General features: G+C 45.6%; 1 protein-coding gene across 6 annotated transcripts in view; it reads right to left on the reverse strand.

Moving 5' to 3' along the window:
* Positions 1–9,440, reverse strand: part of ARHGAP32 (Rho GTPase activating protein 32) — a 409,701-nt gene extending 400,261 nt beyond the window's left edge. For 5 of the 6 annotated variants that reach the window (XM_030538282.1, XM_030538279.1, XM_030538281.1 and 2 more), the window contains exon 1: positions 8,952–9,439. The gene's annotated coding sequence lies outside the window, so the exon portion shown is untranslated. Of the gene's footprint in view, positions 1–8,951 lie in introns of all 6 variants that reach the window. The other variant, XM_030538283.1, reaches the window with a different exon arrangement.
* Positions 9,441–11,502: the final 2,062 nt, after the last annotated feature.

Consider the following 11,502-nt stretch of genomic DNA (forward strand, 5'->3'; position numbering starts at 1 on the left):
AGGGTAAAAGGGTAAAGCCCAGCAAACATTCAAGGGTTCTACCAACAAGTAAATAAACCCTTTCTGAAAACTGCCTTAAGTACATTTTCCTCACTGCAACCCTGCTTCCATTCCCACTTTAGTTAACAAAAAAATCTCCCAAGAACTTCAATAGGACAAAATCAAGTCATATTTTGACTGAGGTTATATCTGCGCTATAGAATTCTTTTGCCAATATGAATGTCAGTCAAGGGTGTGAAGGATGCGATTTTTGACCAACATAGATATGCGAGCAAAAGCACCCAGTAGAGATGCAGTTATACCGGCAAAACAAAACATTTGCCAGTATAGTTTGTTCCATTGTGGGGAGGAGGAGAGGAAACGTAGAATAAGTTATGCTGGCAAAAATCACAGTTGTGCTGGTATAAACTGAGTCTACACTAGGAACAGGCAAAGTGCCCTAGAGCAGTGCTGCTCAAGCTATCTGATGTGGGGGACCAGCAATCTTTTTTTCCCCAATGTGCCAGGGACCAGTGCCATATTATTATCCTATTCAACACTCTTATTGAGGAAACTCACTGCGGACCAGCAGCCGATGGCTCGCAGACCGGACCACCACTTTGAGAAGCACTGCCCTAAAGGAGACCTGGCCTACAGCAGTCGTATTTTTTTTTCCAGCATCAGGTTGATGTGAGCAATATTTATACTTAAATAACTAGACACACGTCACTTCCAGGAAACACTAAGGGCCAGGTTTTCATTTATTAGATAAGCACCGAGTGGGATTTTTAAAAGCTATTAGGCACCCAACTCCTGTTGACAATAACATGAATTAGGCACCTACACGCTTCCAAAGATCCCACTGGGAAATTAACTGCCTCTTAGGTGACTAAATAAAACTTTGAAAATCTGATCCTAACTTCCCCAAAGTCTCTTCCCAAGGAGTTTTTCTTAAGTTAAATAAGTTCCTTCCCCTCCCCTCACAGACCTGCCTTCTATATCCATATTGTTTTCTTCTCCTACTTGTTTTACTTGTATTTTTTTCCTCTCTTCTCTTCCCCTTGTGCAAGGTCGTCAGCCTGCAATGCGACAACTCCAGTTGCAAGAATCAAGCCAGTTCGCTCTCCAAAATCCTGCTGCCTGTCTTGTTTTCACACTGGCGCCAAAAGATATCAAACTACTTCTCTAACACTAAGCACTGTGTCTACTTTTCCAGTGTGCTCCCATGTGACTGTGACATTGCACAGTGACTGAAGAATTCATCTGATCATTTTCAGATAACATTGTTAGCAAAATAAATTAGAGAAAATTGCTTCTTGACTAGCAGCAAGGATTCTATGAGGCTATTTGCTGTGCTAATCAAGGCAATTTAAAGTCTAAGGCTATGTCTACAGTACAGTTTATGTCGGCAAAATTTATGTTGCTCAGGGGTGTGAATAACCACCACCCCGAGCGACACAAGTTACATTGACATTCACACTGGTGTGGACAGCGCTATGTCAGCAGAAGAGCTGCCCCCGCTAATATAGCTACTGCCGCTCAGGAGATGGTTTTATTATGCCAACGGAAGAGAGTTCTCACCCGTTGATACAGAGCGTCCTCACCAGACAAGCTGCAGCGCTGTATGCGTAGGACAAGCCCTAAGTATCTTGCTTAAGTGACCCCAGAAATCTTTACAATCCAATGGAAAAGTTAACTTTAAAACTTAGACACTTGTTTAGCAAGCGATCAATATAACGCCAATAATGAGCTACACAGAAGATTAAACACTGTTTCCCTCAGGAGGGAATATTAAAACTGCTCAGAAGCTAATACCACTAAGGGTAACTTTCTAACAAGACTGATTTATTATTATATGCTAACTGGCAAATCTAAGTAAACACATAGCATAGCATATTTCTTCCATATATCTCAAAGCACTTTACAAAAAGGTAGATACAGATCATTATCTGCCCTCTTTATAGATAAGGAAACTGCATTAGAGAGAGGCAAAGTGATTTTGCCTAACGTCTCTTAGTGGCAGAACCTGAAACAGAATTCAGCTCTGAAGTGACGTCAAGATCCATAATCTTCCCGTTTCTATCATTACTGTAACAGCTACAAAAGAATGATCATTTTTAATTGTTTTACTATTACCATAACAGAGAAGCTGCAAGGACAATATACTGAGCCACACAGCAGTTCATTGATCAGTAATGTATGTTGAAATATTGTTTCAGTTAGCAGTCCTACCACAAACCGCCAACAATAAGATGAACTGCTCAGAAGCCACAGCCTATGCAGCCACAGAAGCCAGATAGGAATACAAATGTGGGTTTTTAAAATAAGCTAAAGCAATAAAATTATTACTATTCATCTACAAAAGCCACAGGGATAGTTTCTGATCTCAATTTCATCACTGCAAATACATAGCCACTTCACACATACACCTGCATAACCGAAATGAGAATCTTGCTCAATAATAGTAAATTTTCTGCGAGCATGTAATACTTATACCTACGGTTAATATGTGAATATTCAAAAAAATATCAATTCTATCCCATTCATTAACTTCCTGGTAGTTATTGCTGTGCTTAAATTAAACTAGATACACGAATAAGCACACAAGTACAATATATATGGCGAATTTATTGGGTTGATTACAGTGTTTATCAGTTTAAATCATCAGTAGCTAATTAACAATGCATTTCATGGCTAGGTAATAATTTTTCTTCCTGGAGAAAATCAGATTGGAAAAAGTCAACACAAGCTTAAACATGATTACCTTCCTGTCCACCATTGGTGAAGTAAATCCAATTTGGTAACTATCTGAGAGGGCAGTTTGTATTTACTTCATACTCACTTCTCAAGGGTCAAACATATTACAACACAAGATGTATGTGAATGTGATATAATGGTCTAGTAAAGTACCTATGGATCCCAGCAGCAGAGAAAGCAACTCAAAAAGGTCTGGGAATAGTCCCGCAAACAACCAGCGGGGTCCCAATCTGGTAACCTAATCCACAGGTGCGGATCTCTGCGCTCATGTAGGTGCCAACTCACATGGGGCTTACACCACGTATAAAAGTTTGTGTAACATGTGAAACGTAAAGCTTTAATAAGTAAAACTCAGACTTTTCTATTAACAAGTTTCAATTTTAAAACATGCATCTAACGAAGTGGGTATTCACCCACGAAACCTCATGCTCCAAAACATCTGTTAGTCTAGAAGGTGCCACAGGATTCTTTGCCAATTTTAAAACTGAAATTTTATCTCTTGGAAATAAAAATTCTACTCAAACTTTATATTCATTTTTTGACACACACTCAAGAGCTTTTTTCATCTGTACCTCTTAAAGTGCTTTACAAAGCTAGGTAAATAGCACTATCCCAATTTTCAGACAGAGAAACCGAGGCAGGATGAGGCAGTAACACTCGCAGTTATTGGCAGAGGTAGGAATAAAACCCAGGTCTCCCGACTAGCAGTGCAGTGCCCTATGAACTGAACAATGCTAGCTCTCCTCTGCCTTCCTACTCCTCCACTTATGAGTATTTAAAATAGATTTTTTTCCTCCACAATAGTTCAGTCATTTTACTGGTTCTGCCTAATACATCCAGACAACCAAAAGACACACTTATTTGTTTTCACCTCTCTCTGTTACCTACTTTAAAAAAGTTTAAATGTTAATATTACAAATGAATAGTTTCAACCAGCTAGAGCTCTGGGTTAGCATATAGTTACTGATGCAGAGTTCAAGTTCTTACTTAGGTAATGGGGTAAAATATCAATTTGGTGGAATTCATCCCAGCCCTCATCCCATTCAAGCCTATCATAAAGGTACCAAATGTTGTGACTGCCTCAGCTCACTAGAGTCATGACTGGAATAGCAGGGAGCACTGAGAGTCAGGACTGAGGTACATGAGTACAGATGTGTGAGGAAGCTTATAAAGCACATCTCCATGTTATTCCTGGCTGAAACCACACGGTGAAAGCCCCACATGAGCCACTCAAGTTTTTAAAAGAAAATCCACTCAGCTTTTTAAAAGAAAAATTTACTCATGTCTCTTTAAACCTTCCACCATTTTATACCTTTCCATTACTCAGAGGTGTGCTGGCAGACCTTGAATCATCTTAAATGTCTCATAACTAACAACCAAGATCCATAGCTCTTACAAACCTCACGAACACTGGAGATGGAAAAGAACTATTACACACTGATATGCTGCCAATATTTTAGTAGACATCTGCAATTAAAATAATACCCCCATTCACAATGAAACCAGCACCCTCGGGGCACTTATTTGATGAGGATTGGACAGCCTGGGGAATCTATTCCTATTTTTCTCCTTTAAACAAAATCTCTCTCATGACCATAACAAAGAAAGTAGAGAGCACCACCTAGCAAACATATATTTTTGGAAACATTATACCTTGGTTCCTGAAAGATACAATGAATATAATGAAAGCATAGCACATTGTTCAACTTGCATGCTTTGAAATGGAGGTGAAAGTCATGGGGATCCTCCCTCATGATATGTTTTGACATTTGGTGCAATCTGGTGCATTCAAATGGCAAAATATTTGCTTCTCAAATATGTTTGTGCTATACGAGCACCAGGGATAACAGTCAACAAAGGACTGTTCCCTAATAGTGCTTTATCCAAGCAAAGACGTAAGACATCCCAAGCAAAGAGATTCCACCACTTTCCTTGGGAGTCTATTTCATAACCTAAAATTGCTGTCACAGTCAAGGTTTTTTTTTTCCCCAGATGTTCAATGACAATTCTATTTATGCCTACTTCCATCAGAGGAAGGTGCAAATCTAAAATCCAGGAAAGATCGTGACAGTTTATGATCCATTTTCAGGTGACATATTCGACTGTAATGTCTTGTTAACAGCATGCATAAAGTTAGTGACCATTCGGATTAAGATAGATGCCCTAGCAAAAATTGTGCAGATCAGTCTCAAATTTCACTGACAACTTCAGACACTTGACCAGCAACTTTATTTTGAGCACAGTTTTCAGATCAAGACAGCATGCTGCAATATTGAACCGCAAGCTAATTCAGTGAAACTAATTTGCTTCTGTCAATGCAGCAACATTCCAGTACATTATGTACATCACATTGTTTTAATCACGTAATTGCCCCCAAACACTAGGTCTTACACAATGTATACTGCAAGACTGTCACTCTATTTTTCTCCTTTTATCTTCCCAATCATTAAATAACCTCAAAGGAATAAATTTTGGTTCTTCCAGATGTTTACAATATGTTCAAACATTATAAAACCATCAAATAGACTGTTATAACCTTAGGTTTGAATGTTGTTTCCTGTTAACCAGGCCTCATAGTTTTTTGCAATGTAGTAGGCGTGTTTGGGAAATGACACCTCTGGTTTCCACTTTTGGGTTCTGAAGCGCCGACGGGCATGATCTGGGGTTATCCCCATCCTGTATCTGGCCTTGGTTTGAAAAAGTTTATAGTCGTTCATTTGCAGCTTAGGCATTTCAGCTGCCACCTCTGCTAAAGGTCCACTGAGTTGTGGCCTTAATTCTACCATGTACTGGTCTTCGGGGATGCTGTACCCAAGACAGGCTCTTTCAAAATTTTCCAAGAAGGCCTCGGTGTCATCACCTGCCTTGTAGGTGGGAAATTTCCTGTGCTGTGGAGCAATACTTGGCGCCGGGTTGTTAGGGTTGGCTGGCACATGCAGCCCAGCTTTTGCCATCTCCAGTTCATGTTTTCTCTGTTTTTCCTTTTCTTCATTCTCTTTTTGTTGTTTTTCCATTTCTCGGCGGTGGGCCAACTCTTCTTCTTCTTGCTTCCTTCTGTGGGCCAACTCATCTTCTTCTAGTTTTCTTTTGTGTGCTGCCTCTTGGGCTGCCTGTTTGATGCTTTCTTCCTTTTCTTTCATCTCCATCTGTCGCCTGTGTTCAGCGTCTTTGATTTGTTCTTCGGCGTCAATCCTTGCCTTAGAAGTCATGGTTCCTGTTTTCTTGTGTTGGGGTGCCCTCCGGTGTTTATTTTCTGAACTGCAGGCTCTCTGTTGCCTCCTGAAGTCTGCCTAGCAACAGTGCTTTTTTCCTTTTCTCTCTCTAGCTAATGTTCAATGAAGGGAAACCAGAAAAACCACTTAATTTGCATGCATATAAGTGCTGCTACTTGCCTCCTAATGGGAGGGCTATTGCATGACAAAAGACCCTTAACAGTCTTCTCGCTTAACATGCAAACCACAAACTGCTAGAGAGAGCAGAAAAAAAAACTTCTCTCTGGTTCCCTTTTAAAACCAAACTGTTTCTCTCTGCTAAAAAGCCCTTAGCAGAGAAAAGAAAAATATAATATTCCTACTGGCTTCTGGGTTCTGTCTATATCCCACCGCTGCCACCATGTTATAACCTTATTCCCAGATTCTGGACCTTAGCGTCCAAAATTTGGGGGTTAGCATGAAAACCTCCAAGCTTAGTTACCAGCTTGGACCTGGTACTGCTGCCACCACCCAAAAAATTAGAGTGTTTTGGGGCACTCTGGTCCCCCTGAAAAACCTTCCCTGGGGACCACAAGACCCAAATCCCTTGAGTCTCACAACAAAGGGAAATAATCCTGATTCCCTTCCCCCCTCCAGGTGCTCCTGGAGAGATACACAGACACAAGCTCTGTGAAACTACGCAGAGTGAGTCCCCCTCTCCGTTCCCAATCCTGGAACAAAAGCACTTTCCTCTTCACCCAGAGGAAATGCAAAATCAGGCTAGCAATCCAACACACAGCTTTCCCCTGATTTCTTCCTCCCACCAATTCCCTGGTGAGTACAGACTTAATTTCCCTGAAGTAAAGAAAAACTCCAACAGGTCTTAAAAGAAAACTTTATATAAAAAAGAAAGAAAAAATACAAATGTTCTCTCTGTATTAAGATGATACAACACAGGGTCAATTGCTTAAAAGAATATTGAATAAACAGCCTTATTCAAAAAGAATACAAATCAAAGCACTCCAGCACTTACATTCATGCAAATACCAAAGAAAAGAAACCATAGAACTTACTATCTGATCTCTTTGTCCTTACACTTAGAAACAGAAGACTAGAAAATAAAAAGTACTTCTCCAAAGCTCAGAGAAGCAGGCAGACAAAAGACTCAGAGACACACTTCCCTCCACCCAAGGTTGAAAAATCCGGTTTCCTGATTGGTTCTCTGGTCAGGTGTTTCAGGTGAAAGAGACATTAACCCTTAGCTATCTGTTTATGACATAGACAAGAGCAGATTGTGATATAGCATAAAGTGGCCTTGGAAAATGGTCATGAAAATTTAGCAGCCCAGGCTCAAAATCTACTTGCTTGCTCCTATACTACAATGAGTACAATAATAATAAAAAAAAAGTAAATTGCCTCGGGTGAACAAGCACATATTTGCAAAACTGGAATAAAAAGACATCGCTGTGGAAGGAAATAAATTGTATGTTACTAAATAAGCATGTTAGGAGGTCTGTGTCTATCCTAAGAAAATGGATGCATTTATCTCACGCTCAATCCTCAAATACATTACCATGATTTGAACATTTTGATTGGGCATTGTTACAACAGCCTTGAAAGCCCAAGCTCAGGAGCCTGTATCGGTGAAAGAAGAATATAACCACACTGGAAAATACAGTAGTATTTTTAATCTTCTTCTTTAAAAATGCAACAGTTATATAACTAAAGAGAACTTTCTACTTGCCCTTTCTTCATTCCACTTCACAGCACTCCCAGCATACACAATATTAGCCATTATAGTAAACTGGGCTCCTATCCCCAGCTAAGGCCTCGTGAGTCTCTGTCCAAAGTGCTGTTTTGTTGCACTGGCTCAGATGGTAAGAAGGGGGGGAAGAAATGGGGGAGGAAGAAAAATTATTGTAGTCTATCAGTATCAGCACATATGTTCAGTTTGATGCAACAGAGCAGGGCTCCAGGCAAATCCTCAAAGCGGAGGGAGATAGGACTTTAAGTCTGGGTAAGTGCCAAAGCCAGCAAAAGAATCAGAAGATGACGACAGCCTTGAAAATGCTCAGTAGAGGTCTCAATGGCAATTAAACTCCCAATTTCCTTTATGCTCAGATAGAAGCAATTGCCTGACTCCACCCAGAGCTGAAAGTGCTCAGCATCTTCAATGACTGAGCCGTAAATTTCTATTTTTTTCTCAAATACTGTAAGTCAGTAGAAGTGCTTCAAATTCAGTATGAAAGCTAACTAAGGAATGTCTACTGATTTAATATACACACACACTTTCTCTCTCTCAAAAATGTGTGTGTGTGAACAGTGAGATGCCCATTTAGTGCACTTCCATATCGTGTGTTTTTCATAGCACATATCTTGACTATGAAACGCCCTAATAATCCGAGAAAGTTTGTGGATGTTGAATGCAGCTGAAAAGAACTAAAAAGGCTCTCAGAAGAAACCAATTTAAAAATATCACGAAGAACACTTTAAACAAAAAAAAAAGGAAGAGCTATGTAGAAACCCTATATGCCAGCTGCGTGCTAGCCGAAGAGTACAATGCTGTCTTCCAGTGTTTAAAAAGCATTACAATTAAACACATGCACTTTGAAATCCCAATTATCTCTTTCTTAACAAATAAACTCTGGGGCTTATAATTCTAATGCATCCTAGAGATGCTCCTCCTCTGCTTACTGAGGAGCACAGGATGGGGACTAGATGGAAAGAATTAAAAGCAAGAGCCAGGAGTTGAACATAAATACAAAACAAACTTTGTTTTTGTTTTTTACAAAAACAGAAGGAAGTATACAATGCACTAGCTGTGCCTGAACATTCAGATTTATTTATAAACAATAAAATAAATATTTACATTACCTAGAGTCAATAGGGCAAACACTTGGGGAAAACAAAACAAACAAGCTAGAATTCAATGAAAACTTATGACTGAGTCATGGCAAAGGGCACTGATTCACTGCAGAAGAATCGCGCAGAAGCCCTAGTAAAGGGAAGTCACTTTTTTCTTACCTTCAAAGAATAAAATTGTACTGCGAGAACGGCAGATTGCAGGTTGCCAGTGCAGGGACTTTCCTTCTACTCTGCAGTAAACTAGGACTGCTCAGTGCACAGTAATGAGCAAGGCAGGGAAACTATTCAGGGACTCCTGCGCCTTTCCTCACTGCAACCAGCACTGTGCTACATATGCAGGTTGCCTGCGATACATTGGAACAGTTCAGGATTTCTATTCACTCTTACATAAACCAGGGCTGCCTGGCACATGATGCGCAGGGCTACGATTCCGCAATTTTCCCACTGCCACAGGCACAATTCTCGGGATGCACCGGAACAATCCAGCACGTCCATTCATCCTGGTACAAACAGGGGCTGCACGGTGCACACTACATGGTGGTGCCGAGGGATACAATGCAGGGACTCCCGTCCCACCGCTCGTTGCAATAGGCAGGCGGGTCGCGATGCCCCTGGCGCCGTTCAGTCCGGTGTAAAGTCGATGTGCGCGGCGCAGGATCACCCAGCGGTGCTCGCGGGACCGAGCCAAGGTCTCCCGCCCCCGGCTAGCCAGGACCGGGAGACGCGCGCTGCCCGGGAGCAATCTCGGGCATAAAGCGGCGCTTTGCACAGCTGTGCGCCCAGCCCCCCAGTCCCGGGAACCAGGACCGGCGCCTCGTGCACGTTGCCCGGCAGCCCCGCCCGCTGCATAGCGCCCGGCCCCGGCCCCGGCCCCGCCACCGCCCGCTTACCTCGCCACGCCGCGGCGCTCGGGCCGCGCTCCGCCCGCCTAGCGCCCGGGCCTGGCCGGGCCCCCGGCCGGCGGGCTGGACCCTGACGGGGGGGCGCAGGCGGTGAACGAGCCCGGCTGGCGGCTCCGCCTGAGGGACTATCCGGGCTGCGAGCGGCGCAGGGGCTGGAACCGGGGCCGGGCCGGGCTGCGCCGCGCCGCGCCAGGGGAGGGGGCCCATGCGCACTCCGGGCCGGGAGCCCCGCCCAGCCCTCGCGGGAGGCGCTGGGGGCCGGGCACTGCGGAGATGGGGGGGGTCTCGGGGGGTCTGTATGGGGAGCTGGGCACTGGGAGTGGGAGGTTGTATAGCACTGGGAGGGGGCTGGGCACTGGGGTATTGGGGGTCTATGGGAGGCTGTGTGGGCACTGGGAGTGGGTGAGGTGTTGGGGGCTGGATGGGAGGATGTGGGCACTGGGAGGGGGAGGCTGTGTGGGCACTGGGAGGGGGTGGGGTGATGGGGGCTGTATGGGAGGAGCTGGGCACTAGTGAGGTGGAGGGGCTGGGCACTAGGAGTGGGAGATTGTATGGCACTGGGAGGGGGCTGGGCACTGGGGTGTTGGGGGTCTATGGCAGGATGTGGACATTGGGAGGGGGTGAGGTGTTGGGGGCTGTATGGGAGGAGCTAGGCACTGGTGAGGGGCTGGGCACTAGGAGTGGGAGGTTGTATAGCACTGGGAGGGGGCTGGGCACTGGGGTATTGGGGGTCTATGGGAGGCTGTGTGGGCACTGGGAGGGGGTGAGGTGTTGGGGGCTGTATGGGAGGATGTGGGCACTGGGAGGGGGTGAGGTGTTGGGGGCTGTATGGGAGGAGTTGGGCACTATGGGGTGGGAGTTGGGGCTGTATTGGGAGGGCTGGGCACTGGGAGGGGGAGGCTGTGTGGGCACTGGGAGGGGGTGGGGTGTTGGGGGCTGTATGGGAGGATGTGGGCACTGGGAGGGGGTGGGGTGATGGGGGCTGTATGGGGAGCTGAGCACTGGTGAGGTGGAGGGGCTGGGCACTAGGAGTGGGAGGTTGTATAGCACTGGGAGGGGGCTGGGCACTGGGGTGTTGGGGGTCTATGGGAGGCTGTGTGGGCACTGGGAGGGGGTGAGGTGTTGGGGGTTGTATGGGAGGAGCTGGGCACTATGGGGTGGGAGTTGAGGGGGTGAATGGGGAGATGGGCACTGGGAGGGGGCTGGGGTGTTGGGGGCTGTATGGGAGGAGCTGGGCACTAGTGAGGTGGAGGGGCTGGGCACTAGGAGTGGGAGATTGTATGGCACTGGGAGGGGGCTGGGCACTGGGGTATTGGGGGTCTATGGCAGGATGTGGGCATTGGGAGTGGGTGAGGTGTTGGGGGCTGTATGGGAGGAGCTGGGCACTGGGACTGGGAGGCTGTGGGCACGGGGAGGGGGCTGAGCTGTTGGGGGTCTGTATGGGAGGAGCTGGGCACTATGGGGTGGGAGTTGGGGGGGCTGTATGGGGAGGTTTGGGCACTCGGAGTGGGAGGCTGGGAGGGGGCTGGGCACTGGGGTGTGGGGAGTCTGTATGGCAGGAGCTGGGCACTGTGGGGGGGAGTTCTGTGGGGGCTGTATGGGGAGCTGGGCACTGGGAAGGTGGGGGGCTGTATGGGAGGGGCTGGGTACTGGGAGTGGGAGGCTGTATTGACACTGGGAGGCGGCTGGGAGCACTGGGAAGGTGGGGGCTGTATCGGAGGGGCTTGGCAACAGGGTGTGGTTTGGGGGTGGAGGTGCTGAGGGTCAGCCTCAGGGTTTGAGTGAGGTTGGGAGTGGACAACAATGGG

This window comes from Gopherus evgoodei, chromosome 19 (genome assembly GCF_007399415.2).
Source record: "Gopherus evgoodei ecotype Sinaloan lineage chromosome 19, rGopEvg1_v1.p, whole genome shotgun sequence".
Classification (NCBI taxonomy): domain Eukaryota; kingdom Metazoa; phylum Chordata; order Testudines; family Testudinidae; genus Gopherus; species Gopherus evgoodei.